At 45.6% G+C, this 16179-nt stretch overlaps 1 protein-coding gene across 3 annotated transcripts in view; it reads right to left on the reverse strand.

The window, feature by feature from the left end:
- The window catches only part of LOC121477359 (interleukin 1 receptor accessory protein), a 118814-nt gene extending 106343 nt beyond the window's left edge, over positions 1–12471 (reverse strand). Inside the window, exon 1 of one of the 3 annotated variants that reach the window (XM_041731606.1) lies at positions 11411–11588. The gene's annotated coding sequence lies outside the window, so the exon portion shown is untranslated. Of the gene's footprint in view, positions 1–11359; positions 11589–12384 lie in introns of those variants that run through there. The other 2 variants (XM_041731604.1, XM_041731607.1) reach the window with 2 other exon arrangements.
- Positions 12472–16179: the final 3708 nt, after the last annotated feature.

Here is a 16179-nt window from a genome sequence, read left to right on the forward strand (position 1 = left end):
ATCTTAGAATAATCTCCTTCTGAAATTATTTTTAAAACAAAAATTTTGAAAGAAAGTTACATACTGAATTCAAGCTGTTTTTTAAATAATCTCGTAGCACCTCCCATTCTCAGAGGGGAAAAGGGGTGTTTTTAAAATTTTGTCATGCATTCATTCAACAAATATATAGTGAGTGTCAACTATGATTTAGGCACTGTCCTCATGTTTGTGTGTGTATCTAAGTATGTTGTGTATGTGGACCTTTCCGCCAAGGAAATCGTCAAACTTGGGAGATGTGGGATGATAAAAGCTACACCTTTTAAATATCTCACAAAGAAAAAAACAAAAAGGTCACTGTAAGTCAGCACCATATTGGTTTCTTACAAAGAAGCAAGCAAATGCAATCAACAAAAAAAGGACTGAGTTCATTGTTACTGGTTTCTTCTAGGGCAAAATAAACTGTCAACTAGAATGAAGTTTCTTGCCTTCCCTACACAACCTTTGCCTCATTTCTCTGCCAAACATCTCTTAACTGCAGGGAAGGTCCCTGGAGACTACAATGGTGCTGCAACCCTGCACAATTTGCTTTGGAAGAAAACTATGGCAAAACACAGGTAAGAAATATTTGATTTTTTCACAGCCTCCCTGATACACATATGGAGGCAACTATAACACTCTTGAATTTTTTTCCTCCTGGTTTAAAACTAAATTTTAAAATTTATATAAGGTTGCAGTAGGATTGAGTGAGATAATAAAAATAAAGCATTCAGCACAGCTCCTGGCACACAAGAAGCACTGGATCAATATTAGTGATTATAACTAGCAAGAGGTCCTAAACTTTCAGCAAGCTCTATAAATTAGCCTCATTAAGTGTTATCTAGGGTAAAATTTCAGCGTCTTCTGTTTTCCCTTTGCCACCCGGAATGTTCTGGAGCCATCACTGGAATACAAAATAACTTTCCAGCAAGTCAAGTCTGGCTGGGGAGAAGAATGGGCAGGCTGAGAAGTACTGTCTGTAGGTATGTCTGGAAGAGAGACAGACAAGGCCGTCCTACAACATCTTTGCTCCCACATCATTCCACAGGACTGGCCCTTCTACCTGCAGAAGTTCTCTGCTGAGGATAAGGTACCAGAACAGGTCCCGGAACAAAATAAGTATCACTGATTATATGACTGGAACTTTGGCTCTGATTTTTTAAAGGAAGTTAATAAAATAAGCACAACTGAAAAACTGCCTGAGTATTTAAGTGTAAGCATGTTTGCAGAGGTTATTTTAGTTCAAAAAATAATAAAAATAGCTCAAATGGACTGAGCACTAATTACGTTCCAGGCCCTGTGCTAAGCGCTTTATGTACATACTTAATCCTAACAACGCTTCTATTCTCGTGCCAACAATGCAGATGAGGACACAGGTTTAAAGATGTTAAGTAAATTTACCACATCCCAGAGGTAGTCAGTAGCATTACCCTACACACACTGTCTCAGTGTAAAATCCACATTTTTACCACTACATGCTATTGAAATGATACGACCTGAAAGAACGGGTCACGTGTTCATTCAATGATTCAATGCATTTATTGAACTATCCCTTCATATGAGTCACCATGAAGTGGGACGAATAGACATGAATAAAATATTCAGAGTCACTTACAATCAGAAGGCAGAATGGTATAGTGCTTACGTTTGCCCCAAATTCAAATACTGGCTCTACCGCTAACCAACTGTGACTTTGAGGCTCAAAGAGAAGTAATAGAGGATAAAGTTATTCTTTGGTTTCAATAAGCTAATATTGTAAAGCACTTGAAAGATGCCCGGCACATGTTAGCAAGCTGTTTTTCATTTATATTATTACAGGCAACATGAGACTATATATGCGTAGCTCAGTAAAGACTTCATGGAGGAGCTCTGTATCTTGAAGAGTTCAGCGCCGTTTAGATTTGTAGAGTCAGAAAGAAGAAATTGATCTTACATGGAATTAAATTTGCCTTTCATATGCTCACTCCTCAATTCATCAGATTTCAGACGCTGGTACTGAAAATCTTGTAAGGAATTAGCTCTGGGTCCAATGTTTTGAGGGACTGATGACATAAAACACCTCCACAAGAACTGTAAAATTTCCAGCTGAATTGAATTGCGCAACAGTGCATACATTTTCATACATTTCCACATTGTATGCGGAAATAAGAATGATATCATTTGAGGGGCGCCTGGGTGGTTCAGTCGGTTAGGCGTCCGACTCTCGATTTTGGCTCACGTCATGATCTCAGGATCCTGAGATCAAGCCCTGCGTCAGGCTCCCCACTCAGCAGGGAGTCTGCTGCAGATTCTCTCTCTCTCTCTCTCTCTCTCTCTCTCTCCCTTGGCCCCTCCCCCCTGCTCTCTCTCTCCCTTTCTCCCTAAAAGATTTTATTTATTTATTTGAGAGAAAGACAGCATGAGAGAGAAAAAGCACAGGCAGGGGAAGGGGCAGAGGGAGAAGCAGGCTCCCCGCTGAACAAGGAGCCTGATGGGGGACTCGATCTCAGGACACTGGAAGACCCGGGGATCATGACCTGAGCTGAAGGCAGACACTTAACCGACTGAGCCACCCAGGCGCCCCTCTCTTTCTCTCTCAATTTTTTTTTAAGGATGATATCATTTGAGAAACAGCAAAGGAATCTGGTTTTGCTTACTTTGCCTGTGTGTGTGTGTGTGTGTGTGTGTGTGTGTGTGTGTGTGTGTTTGCTTTGAGACATTCTAATGGAAAGGTCTATGAATGACAGATCAATGAAACGGGACTTTCTCCTCTGTTCATAGGACCCTATCCGAGATCAAAGCAGTTTAACCATTCACCTTATACATAAATTCTTCCATCTTCCTTCACTCTCTGTTTGAGGCTCCAAATACGTCAAACCTGGTCATCATTCCTACTTCAATCCTTTCGGTGATCTCCTGCTGCATTTTGCATAAAATCCCAACTCCTTCTCATGGCCCACAAGAAAGCCTCCTGTGGCCCCGGCTTATTTTAGGATCTTATTTCCACCACTGCTCTTCCTGTCACCTGGCCCCTGTCACCTCAACCATGATATCAGACCAGCATGGCTCCTTCACAGGCTTTTCCATTAATTCAAATGTCACCTTTTCTAGGGAAATTTTTCAGCACAAACACACATATGCATATATATGTGTTTAAGTGTACATATGTGTGTATAGATGTCTGTGTACAAAACAAGCTTTTTATTTCAATATTACATATATAATTTATTTTCTTGTCCAGTTCCATCTCTTTCTTTCTACCCCTTGAGAACAAATAATTATACTAAGACTTATATAGGAATTTATTTATTCATCATTTATTTATGATTAAGCAGATGCTGTTCGCTGGGCCTGTTCATGGGATATAGCAGGCAGCAGGGTCTCTGGTCTTGTGGGTGTTACGTTCTCATGGGAGGCGAACTAGACTTAAACAATAGATAGACTAAGTAAATTAATTAAATCATATGTGGAAGCTGACAAAGGAAAAGCAGAATGGGTCCGTGAGATGAGCACTGGGCATGGGTGGAGATGGGAGGCAGGATGCAGAGCAATTTTATATACAGCAATTCACTCAGCCTTCACTGAGAGGATATTTGAGCAAAAGCTTCATGAAGATGAAAGAGTTAGCTTTGCGGTTATTTGAGCAACTAGGGCAGAGAGGAAACAATGCAAACCATACCTGGCCTTACAAGGTATTTTAAAGACTGGCTTACACACTGAGTGAAATAGCGTGTGGTTTCTTGTGCCAGTCCACTGTTCTGGGAATTTCGTTTGTATTAATGGACTTAGTCATCACAACAATCCAGTAAGTTATATATTGTGTTTACTTCGTTTCACAAAAAGAAATTAAGTAGGTAACTTGCCCAGGATTATACCATTATACCAGAATATGAACCTATGTAACAAAACTCCAGACCCCTACAATATACTGCTTCTTGGTCTAGAAAATTCTGATCCAATGATTCTGAGACTTCAGTGCAGAGGCCCTAGCTGCCTGCTTCCTTAACAAGCTGTCCAGATGTCTCCATGCACCACATGTACATGGTCCATGCACCACAATTTCTCAGCAGTCCAATTCATCTCCCACATGAAAACTTTCCAGATATCTTAAAGTAAACATCACGCTCACTTCCCATCCTTACCATCCCCGCTGTTTGTCAAATTGGGAAAAATTTCCTTAGATCAGTGGAAGCATCTACTCAATAACACCCCCTCTCCATCTGTGTTTCATGTGAATTTCATCATCTGGATGAGGATTTGGGGTAAACAACAATGCTGAATGAGCAGAGGAATGAGTGTTTATTGAGGGCCCTTTGGGTGTCAGGTTTTAAGTGCTAGGGACTTATATATTTTATCTGACTTTAACCTTGGTAATATATACAAATATATAGATACAGGTACAGATATCGATATAGATGTGCATCTATCCAGGAGATAGCGAGACTATGCTAATTACCATTTCTCAGATGAGGAAACTAAGTCCGCACAGGCTAAGCAAGCAGTATCTAGGATTCAATGACTCTAAAGCCAGCCAACTTTTCACCACCCACTCTAAACATTCAATCCCCAACTCCTGCAATTGTTTCATTCCATAATTGGAAACCGAAGTCTAATCTTCCAGAAAAGTGCTATTTAGTGTGTATTTCCACTCTCCAGCATCCATCATTTCTGTAAGTTGAAAGAACTCCTATATTTATTCAATGAGAGCCAAGCTTCTTCCATGGGCACTAAATTAGCTCAAAAGAAGAAAGCAAAAAATATGCACTCATAATGCTAAAATTCAAATGAAAGCCAAATATTTTATCTCTTTATTTCTTTGTAGAAGATTATGGTGATTAATGGTGATACAGAGCTTGCTTTATATAAAAAGGCTCTCTTTTCATTTCCCAAACAATAAATGTCAGTGTGCATAACCCAGCCATCTATTTTCTCTTCCCACCCCCAAACCTGGATCCTGAAGGGAGAAAGGTTACAGGTCATGGGCATATAGCAGAATCACATCCTGAAAGACATGTCTGTGTGGACTCCCAGTGCAGCACTCAGTTATGAGTCTCACTGAGGACAAGGAAGCTGCTGGTATCTGGGACTTGGGTGCCCCACACGCCATGCTGTGTGCCTGCCTCTGTGGGAAAGAAGAGGGCAGTTCTTCTCTTAGCTTTTCATGGTATCTCCCCAGTCATTACAATACAGGCACAGATTCATAGACTACCTAAGACTACCTTAGACTACCTTATTCATAGACTACCATATTCAAATTTGGCTCCTTGTCCAAATTTCTCATTTTAGAAGTGAGAAAAAGGACTCTGAGAAGGAAAAGCAATGAACCAGTAGTGAGGCTGTTGGACTGAATCATTAAAGGGGGAAAAACCCACATAAATTGGAGTTAGAAAGCTGAGGTCCACGTCCCAGCTCCACGATTTGCTTGCTGCGTGGCCTTAGCAATATTTAGACTCTCAGACTCAGGAGGTCAATGGTATGAGCAACACGTGCCTTTAATTACCTCAGGTTATTGTAAAAAAAAATGTGTGTGTGTGTGTGTGTATATAATAACAATAATTTTGAGGGCTTAAAGTTCTACATAAACTAAAACCGTTATTATTTGAACCTAAGTCTTGTACTTTCTATTCCAATATCTATTTGGGCATGCAACTGAATATCATCGCAGCCGTTAATCATAATAAAGGTTAAATTCCCCATGCACCAGGCCCTTAATAAATGTTATGGCATACGACTGACACCTGTCAAAAGCCTGATGAAATGGGTTTTATTATCCCCTTTCACAGATGATGAAAATAAAGCAGAGACAGAACAAAGACTTTGTCCAAAGTCGCACGCAGGGAAGTTGGTCTCGTGCTAAAGCTTATGAATGTTACATAGCCACAATTTTAGGTTACCATAGCATCTAACCATAACTGGCTTAAGGAACTGTGTTACCTATGAAAAGACCACTTTTCAGATATCAGTTTATAAAATGACAGGTTATCTTTTCTGTTGGCTTTAGCATTGGTTGGGAAACGAGGAAACCAGTGTAATCATAAGGACTTATGTGCCAGACAGGGAGAAACCAGAGGCTTCTCCTGGATGTAGGCTAGATATAAAAGGTCACCTGTCTTTACTCCAATTATATCAAATAATGGCTGGACAGATACACATTCTTCATCACTTTTAGAAATCTTTAGATCGAAGTTCATCACAGCTGCCCACTTCCCTGGAAACTTCCTACTTTCTTTAAGGTAATTAATTTATGACACTTGACACTGGCCTTGCTGTCAATATATGCAAGCAGCACTTCCTTCCCTGTGTTTGCTGCAAAACACCCTTCATTACTAGGATAAAAATGTCCTTTTTCCATCATTGAGCCAGTGATGGCCAACCTTCTCAGAGTCTGTGACTCCTTAGCATTTTTCTGATTTGGTGACCATAACATTAAAGGAAATGAAAGCTACCTTCCAAGTCTATAGAGACAGCCTCTGAGATAATTAATCATATAATAAAGTGTGAGAAAAACTAGAAGGCCAGTGCTGGGCCTACCTGACACAGTATGAAGCCATCATTCACTTAACTCTGCACTTTTTATAAATAAGGCACTGTTGCTATGTGCCTTGGCTACTTAGGTGCTATTCAGAGACTTGGATAAGAACACATAGAGACAAATTACTGGCCCAGAGTGAAAACAAGCCAATAAATTTTTAAAATCACGATAGAGACAGAGAGAAGATGGTAGAAGCATTTCGAGGGGTCCCATGGCCTGGGAAGGATAGGATTCCAGCAGCAGGCGTAGGAAGGTAGAGGAGGAGAGGACAGGGCTGCCGAGGCGGTATGGTGTCAGGACACAGGGAGGGGACATTCCCGGATCTAGCTACACAAATCCTCCGACTTTATGGTGTTGGGTCTAGCAAACCCCCTTTGGTACAGTAGACCAAACGCCTTTGCACTCAGGCACACACCAGTTCTAGTTCTTACTAACTGACTAACCTTGAGCCAGTCTGTAAGTCTCCCTGTGCCTTAGCTCCTTCATCTGTAAAAGGCAGACAATAATATATAACTGAGAGTTCGTTTTATGCTTAAGTGAAATGACAGGAGCGCACGCACCAATGAATGCTGATTTCCTTTGCCCTCCTCTTTTTGACCGGAAAATAGATCTCTTGGCATAAAACATCAGGGCATTTTCTCTTTATTCTCCTTTTCCCTTCTAGCCTCAACTTTCACAAAGAGATACGGAGACAGAATTTCAGAGTTGAATCTTTTTATAAAAAAAAAAAAGATTTTATTTATCTATTTGAGAGAGAGAAAGAGCAAGCATGAGCAGGGGTGGGGCGTGGGGAGAGGGAGACGCAGGCTCTCCACTGAGCAGGGAGCCCAGTGCCATGGGGGGTTGTGGGCATGCGGGGCTGGATCCCAGGACCCTGAGATCATGACCTGAGCTGAAGGCAGAAGCTTAACTGACTGAGCCACCCAGGCATCCCAGTAGAAAGGAATCTTAAAGAAAAATAACATTGTATTGCAGCAGAAGAACCTTGGGGATCATCCGCTAGAGCTCCCTCACATTTGAGGTCCAGCACCAGAGACTTCTCAAGTCATAGGCAAGGGAAGACCCCAATCAGAATGGCAGGATGGAGATGGGGGGGTGTCCTCACCCAAGCCCTCAGTCCTAGTCCAGAGGCCACACAATTTCAGGTCTTTCTCACCTTCTTAACCTCTCTGAGCTTCAGCTGCCTCCAAAAACACACAGGATCATTGCAAGGATTCAATGAGGTGGTACCCATAAAGCACTCAGGACGATCCATGATGGAGTTCAGGAGAGAGTAGCTATTAAATTTTGATTTTCACAATTTAACAGACAAATAAATTGAAAGAACCAATGGCAGAAGAAATAATTTGTGTTTATTAAATGCCTCCCGTGAATAAGGTGCTGGGGTAGGGACCCCAGCTTCCGGGCAGGCGTTGGGGCCCTTGTGTCCTGGCTGAGGAGCCTGAGGCCCACCACAGTACACTAACTTGCCTCGGGGACCTGTCAGACGCTACAGCTCCACGCTGCCTCTGGTGCCAAAGCTAAGGCACAATCAAGTCAGGCTACCAGGAGGTCTCCCCATCCAGGCCACAACCCCATCAGTGCACTCTCACTTCCTAAAAAAAAGAAAACAAACAAACCCTGAGCCAATGAGTAGCTAACCTGAATTAACCCCCCCACCCCAAAATATCAGGTGTCAAATGTTCTGTAACTTTACCATTCTTTGGGGTTTTTATTTCTCTCCCAGTACAATTTCCAAAATGGGCAAAGAGCACAGTAGGTGGCTCTCTGTCATATTTCACGGGCAAGGCGACAGTGACTCACCAGATCCTACATCTGTGTCACCAGCAGAAGCCCTGACAAAGTTGAGCAACAAATGAAACTGTGTGTGTGCTGCAGATAACCTTTATTTTCTTTCTTTCCTCCTCTGCCTCCTCTGCTGATTTCCTCCAGCCACACTCTGCTGTTCTAACAGTGCCAGGTAAGACGACGCTAACTGGCTACCTTTTGGCAAAAGCAAACATATGCTTCCAAATGCCAAAAGCAAGGAGCAAAACGTTTCTCCCAGAAACTGCATTTGCAAGCCTGCCTGCTTGCTGCAGAGAAACCTGACGGCCTGTGGGGAGTCTCAACGGATAAATGGCCCCATTGCCTGGGCCAGAAACAGATCTGTTCATTTTCCTACAGAAGCCTGCAGCCATCAGTTCCCACAGGGAGGACTGAGGCTCCAGACCAGTGATCAGCACCGCCAGCAAGCGGCGAGTGGTCTTTTCTGCAAATGCTGCCTCTGCATACTGCTCTCGATTCCATCCTGCACCCACAGAATCAGGGACAGAGAGAAGAACACTCTGGCCACTCATGATATTTGTTCCTCAATCTTCCTACTACCCTGTGAATTAGCACAAGGATGACAGAAGGAAAAAAAAAAAACACTCAGAACAGGAAGAAATATGTAATATTCTGAACTCTATGTCTTCACAGGTCCCTTCATTTTAGGAGTGGAAGGTGCTCTACATCAAATGCAGAAGGGTAGGAAGATTGCCTTAGAGATCCGGGCTTTTGAACTTCCTCTCCGGAGAGCTGGCCTTGCTAATCTCCAAAGGGCCTGTTTATAGATTGTTCGCTCAGCAAGGAAATGTGCTCTTTGGGACAGAAAGGATACCCTGCAGTCACCAGCCCAATAAAATCAACTTAACTAACATAAATTGTTAAAGAACTCATTGGAGAGGTGACGGGGTGTGACAGGAAAAGCCCTTAACTAGAAGTTACAAGGTGGGAACTGTACTCCCAGGGCTGAAACGTAATAACCATGTGACTCTGGGCAATCTCACTCGTTTTTCTGAGTCTCACTTGTTCTCTTTCTCAGTAAAATGGAGATCAGCCAAGGCAAGATCTTTAATGAGCACCTATTCACTACATACACTTTGCATTATTCCACTTAATTTTATCCTCATACAAATCCTTGGGGTAAGCATTTTCTTTACCATGTTAGAACTGGATAAAAACCAAAGCTCTGATTGGTGAAATAAATCACTCAGTATTACCTAGCTGCAGAGGCATTAGGGCTGAAGTTTGAATTTGACCACAAAACCTGAGCCCCTGCCACCATTTAATATGCCTGCCATGTCTTTCTCCCAGGGCTACCCCAGGAGCAAGAAAGAGAATATATATGGAACATGCTTTGGAAATTTTAAAGTTCTCTATATATGTATGTATGACTTTTGTAACAATCTGGACAAGGAGGCAAGGTATGACTGGGTAGCCTTTTTTAAAAAAGAACCAGAACCTAAAGAAAGTACCTTCCAATCTCCCTTCCATCCCCTTGTTCTGACCTTTTTTTTTTTTTTTTTTTTTTTTAACATTTTCCTTTTGCCCCACAAGTCCCCTATTCCTCAGGCACGCGTTCAGATGTATCCCGGCCAGCTCATCACAATGCATGCACACGGTGCAGGCTGACGGAAGCAAGTGATCCCAGCCTCTGCAAACGCTGGTGCGGGAGGTACCTAGAGGGGCGCCACCAAGTGCCTCCCTCCCCTCAAGATGTATCACACCCCCTCCCATGCAGCATCAATACCCCCACGCAAATGGGACGGACTGGGAAGCAGGCAGCCAACTCTAAATGCTGCACACTCAATTCGGGGACTTACAGCACAGCCAAGAGACGGTAGTAAATAACTGTATGAAGTCAATCAGAATAAAATCAATTTTCATGAGCCTGGTGGGGATATATGAGGGGAGCTATTTCGTTTTAAAAGAACAATAATTAAGGAAGACTAGAGTAGGCATGTGTAGCATTTATGTTTAAATAAGGTAAGTTTGAATCCAGAGGGACTGAATTTAGCAACATCACAGCATAATCCCAAAGAAATACATGAGACTTGTGTTGCTCTTTTCCCCCACGAAAGGAAACATAAAGTTGCTTGTCTGACATAAGACAGCAAGAATACAAGGCTTAGCGCAGTCCAGTCTGTAACAGAGACGGGACTTCCAACTTCTCTTGCCTTTCTACTTTTCACCAGATTCGAGACCCTCTTTGCCAAGAAAGAAGGATGCCTCAGATCAGAGCTTCCTGGACCTGAGGCTTGGCCTAAAAACAAAGGGCTTGGCATCACTGAGAAACAATAATTCTGTATTCCAACTCAAGCAGCCATGATCAAAGTCACACGGAGACAGCACTCGGAAAACGCTTTCTATAAAAGCTGTTCAAACTCCAAATAAGAAAAATAAAAAGCCACAACATTCCAGATTTTAAAAAAAAGAAAAAGAAGAAGGAAAGAAAGAAAGAAAGAAAGAAAGAAGAAAGAAAGAAAGAAAAAGAAGAAGAAAGAAAGAAAGAAAGAAAGAAAGAAAGAAAGAAAAGAAAGAATAAAGAAAGAGAAAAGAAAAGAAAAGAAAGAAAAGAAAAGGAAGGAAGGAAGGAAGGAAGGAAGGAAGGAAGGAAGGAAGGAAGGAAAAAGAAAGAAAGAAGAAAGGAGAGGAAAGGAAAGAAAAGGAAAGAAAAAAGGAGAGGAGAGGAGAGGAGAGGAGAGGAGAGGAGAGGAAAGGAAAGGAAAGGAAAGGAAAGGAAAGGAAAGGAAAGGAAAGGAAAGGAAAGGAAAGGAAAGGAGAGGAAAAGTCACCTTAAGGCAGTGTGAAATCATCTTTCTGAAAACCCACTGTCTCCAGGGTCAGTGTAGAACAGTATCTACAACAGTGACCATCAATCTCAAATCAGCCAGATGCCAGGGCAGGCACTGCGCTAGACCTACCATTCGAACGATCCCATTTCATCCTCCCAACTACCCCCAGGGGTCATTGTGATCCCCGCAATCTGCAGGTTGCCGCGGGGGGCGGGGCGGGGGGGAGGCTACTGACCCCCAGAGCGCCGGGCCAAGCCGCCGGGCCAAGCAGCGGGGCCAAGCTCACCCAGCCGCTGCTCCGCGGAGCTGGAGCCCAAGCCGCGAACCGTCCTCCCGGGCCCAGGTCCCCGGCAGAGGCGCCTCCCGGGCGCGGTGGGTCTCTATTTCCTCCACCGGGGGTGGGTCTCTATGTCGCCACCGGGAGTGGAGGGAAGACACGCTAGCGACTGGCTCTTAAAGGAAACAGCAGAAGTTTGCTTTTTAGGTTTGTGATTTCTGTCTCACGCTCGGCTTCCTCGCTCGCCCCCGGCACCCGGCAGGGGCAGGGGCGGGGGCAGGGGCGGGGCAGGGGCAGGGGCGGGGGCAGGGGCAGGGGCAGGGGCAGGGGCAGGGGCCCGGGCTCCGCGAGGCCGGCACAGCGCCCCGAGGGGCACCGTCTCGGCTCCGGGACCGCCAGCCTCCTCCCCCGCGCGGGGGGCCAGCGGCGAGCACCAGCCCCAGGCCTCGGCCCCCCCCCACGTCCCTCCCTCGCCAGCGCCCCCCACCCCGCCCCCACCCCAGGAGCCGGGCGGGCGCCCGCGGCAGGGGCATCTCCTGAGAAAGCAGGTCAGGGGAGGCCGGAGCGGAGCCGCGAGCAGCCGTCCCCAGCCGGCCGGACCGCGGCAGGAGCGGCAGGAGGCGCGTCGGGACACACCGCCCGCGCCCCCCGCGCCCCCCGCGCCGCTCACAGCAGCGCCCCGGAGCAGCCCGCGCGGGTGCACCGGGTGCATCTCCCCAAGGGCTGGACGCGGGGTGCAGCCTGGCGCAGCCGTCCCCCAACTGCGGTCCCTAAACCCCCACAAGGCAAAGACGGGGCTGTGAGCCGGGTTCGAGTCCCGGGCACAGCACTACTTGGCGGTGTGGCCCACCCCACGCGCTCTGTGCCTCAGTGTGTCCTCCTGCGAAAGAAGGGGGGGGACGAGCCGGTCCGCAAGGGTCCGCCACCCCGAGAGCCCGTGGGTCGGCGCTTCCTCCGAGCCCCCAGGGCCGCGAGACACTCACCTTCCCGGGGGCAGAGCGGGCGCGGCGCACGGGGGCGCGGGGCAGGCTCGCCCCGCACGGCTCCTCCCGCCCAGTCCGGCCCGAGCGCAGCCCGGGGACCCCGATCCGGCCGGTCGTCCCCCCCGATGAGCCTCTTACTTTCCGCCGCACTTTCTTTTTCCCCCTTCGGGGCTCCTCCCCCCGCGCGGCGCGATTGGCCGCCGCCGCGCTGCTCGGGCTCCACCCGCCGCCCGGGCTCCGGCCCCCGCGCCCCGGGCTCCGCCGAGCTGCGGCCGCGGGGCGGCTCCGGGGGCAGCTCCGCCCGCGGCGAGGAGGGGCCGCGCGGGGCCGAGGCTGCCGGGGCGCCCCCTGCCACCGCCTGCGCCGGCCGGAGCGCGCCCTCGGGGGCCGGGGGGGGGCACGGGGGCGGGGGGCCGGGGCTGCCCGCGCGGGCGCCCTTGCAAGATCCAGGTCTTAGGGGCCGGGTCGCTGCCCCCCCCCCGCTCTGCGCGCTCAGCGAGGCCCTGGATCAAGGGGGGCGACAGGATGTGCGCGCGCCCACCGCGTGCCCAGCGCAGAGCGCGGCAGGAGGAAAAGACTCGGTTCTCCTTGTTCGGAACTCCTGCTCCGCCACGAGTGACAGCCGTGGGACAGACGCAGGGTCATGACAGCAGGACCGAATCTGTATTTTCCCCTGGGGGGCGGGGGATACCCAGTGCCTAGCACGGTGCCTGGCACAAAGTAGGCCCCCAGTACATGCGGAATGGATGAATGGATGATAGTTATGGAAGGAGATCATCTCAAAAAATATTGCTTCTCATTCATTCATTCCCATTTCTCCAGATTTTTTTTTTTTTTTTTTTTTTTTTATGATAGTCACAGAGAGAGAGAGAGAGGCAGAGACACAGGCAGAGGGAGAAGCAGGCTCCAAGCAGCGAGCCCGACGTGGGACTCGACCCTGGAACTCCAGGATCACGCCCTGGGCTGAAGGTGGCGCCAAACCGCTGAGCCACCCGGGTTGCCCCCATTTCTCCAGATTTCTATCAGAGCCCTCAAGTGTTCTCTCTCATTCTAGATGATAGGTCTCTATAATCATCCTAACACGGTTCATAAGGACTTTCACTGTTTTTTGTTCAAGAGCCTTCCGTTGGTGGTAATCCCTCGATTTCTTCCTGACTGGCAGGGCCCTGTCACCACCTGTCCCCATTTCTGACACCTCCTAACAAAGGCCGTCCACCACAGTTAGGTGTCTCTTCGCACAGGCCGTGCCCACCACCGCCATCTCCTTGATTTTTTTCCCCACATTTAGAGCTAGTTTCCCACCTAATTGAATCTTATTAATTTAACCAAGAAATCGAGATCCAGAGAAAGCAATTAGGGCGAAGGAGGAAAAAAAAAAAAAAAAAAAAAGATGAAAGAAGAAAAGGTGACGAATGAACTGGCAGGTGCAACCAGCAGGTGGCAGTCTCTACCAAAGAGGGCCAGAACTGTCAAACTCCGTGCCCCTGCCTTCAAGGAGCTTAACTCCCCAGGGCAAAATAACAGGATAACCCAAGCTGTAGAAATATTGTTGTTATTGCACTTACTGATATCCCTTATGAAAATTAACCCTGAGAAACGATTACTTGTCTCTGGATACCTGTCACACAATACATGCTCCCAACATTGTTACTGAACCCAAAAGCAAATAATCCAAAAGAATTCTTAAAATCATCTGTACGAAGCAAAAAATAAAACTGTTCTTTGATTTATTATTCATTCATTGAGCATATTCAGGGCATGGACTTTTGTTCTTAAATAATACACTTCTCAAGCACTTATATAGGTGGTTACAATGCAGCGTATATCGGCTCATTTAATTCTCATGAACAATAGGGTACTATTATGATCTGCAATTTATCAATGAGATCTAGAAATGTTGCATCTTGCCCATAGCTACGAGCCTGCAAGTGGAGAATGCAAGATGAAAACTGAGGAAGTCGGTCTTCTTATTATTAGCTGCTCCACTGTACTGTCTCATGTGCTTCCTAGAAGTCAAGACTGTGTGCCAGGCACATGCTGGTGATTCAAAATTGAACCACATATGGTCCTGGACTTTGAGGGATTACTCATAGCTTAATGAGAATAACGGACATATAGACAAATAATTTTGTCTAATGTATATATTGCATTATATGTTGTCACTTGAAGACAACATCAATGGTTGGGAATGAAAATGAGAAAGTAAGGCTGTATATTCACACAATAAAAGATCTGCTGTCAAATCAACATTTTATGAAAATATGTCTACAAAGAAAAAAGGCTTACGATTTAATTAATAACTTCACGTAAAAGTTATGGAAACATACGTCCGGTAATTGAAAGAAATGTGGAGAAGTGTTAAAGTGTTGGGACTGTGAGAGGTATAGGCATAATTTTTCAATTTGCTTTCATGTCAAAATGTTATTGTAACAGTTAAGAAAAAATGTTTTAGAACTCACATACTAGGCGTTCAATGAACTTCCCCTAAAAGAATGAATGAATGAAGCTACGAACTCAGTGACGTCAGTACCTAACGATGTTGGATGTGTAGGAGATGCTCAATAAAATATTCTGAAATTGATTGTAGTATTTAGAAATGCATTACTCTCTTCTTCCCTCTGCTATTATCCCCCACCTCTTTTTTTCAGATTATCTCTACTCATATGCCTCAGAATATTGCTAGTCCCTTGAACCCAATCGAATTCAGAGTCTTGACCCTAACACTTCAGAGTCCAGGTAGCTAATGACCTCCTCTTTGCCAAATTCAATGGTTAGTTCTCGGTCTTCATCTTACTTGACCTATCAGCAGCTTTAGATAGAGTTGATCAGTTTCTCCTTCAAATTTGTTCCTATCTGACTTCTGATTTTCCCTTGATTCATCTTTTGCTCCTTTCTGGACTCCTTAGTTGGATCCTTCACCTCTTCGTCACCTCTGAAGGTTAGAATGCCCCAAAGCTGATCCTCAGTGTGCTTATGTTCCTTCCCTAGGAGATCACATGCAGGCATATAGCAGTCTCAAACTTTTGTGTGACAGTGACTAGAGAATTTAAACCTACAGTCTGAACCCCAGACTCTATTTACCCTATTGCTTCCTTTATATGTCTTCTCAGATGTTTCAAATACATTTCAAACTTGACATATCAAAAAAAAAAAAAAAAAAAGCACAAAAACACAAACAACTATCTCCACCCCTCACAAAACTACCGCCTCTTACAGTCTTCCCTGCTTTGTAAGCAACATGTTTTACCCAGTTGCTCGGGCCAAAAAACTGAATTCATCATTAATCCCCCACTTTTTCTCATAGCTCATCTGCAATCCAGCAGCAAATTTTCTATTTCCTCTACATTCAAAACACATCCCAAACCTGACCACTACTTCTTTTCTCCATCACAACCACCACAGTCCCACATCACTGTCCTCTCTCCCTTCACTGGCCCCATGCGTAAACCTTTTCTCACCCTCCCGAGTGATTTATCGATGGAAATCAGGATAAATACAGGCTATGGATTGAGGGCAAGGACCATGGAGCCAGAACACCTGGGTTCAAGATCAGATTCTATAACATATTACTATAACTGGCCAACTTACTTAACTTCTTTGTGCCTCAGTTTCATCCTCTGTATGATTGACTAATTAATTAATAATGTAACGTCTATATCAGAGGGTGGTTGTAAAATTAAATGAGTTAACTGGAAAAGAAACTGGCACACATGAAGTACTATACAAATATCAGTTATTATTTTTGCTAGTGATAGCATGTCATCCTGTGCTCTCAAATATTCAATAAATGTCCAT

The sequence above is a fragment of the Vulpes lagopus genome, chromosome 17, assembly GCF_018345385.1.
Source record: "Vulpes lagopus strain Blue_001 chromosome 17, ASM1834538v1, whole genome shotgun sequence".
In the NCBI taxonomy this organism is placed as follows: domain Eukaryota; kingdom Metazoa; phylum Chordata; class Mammalia; order Carnivora; family Canidae; genus Vulpes; species Vulpes lagopus.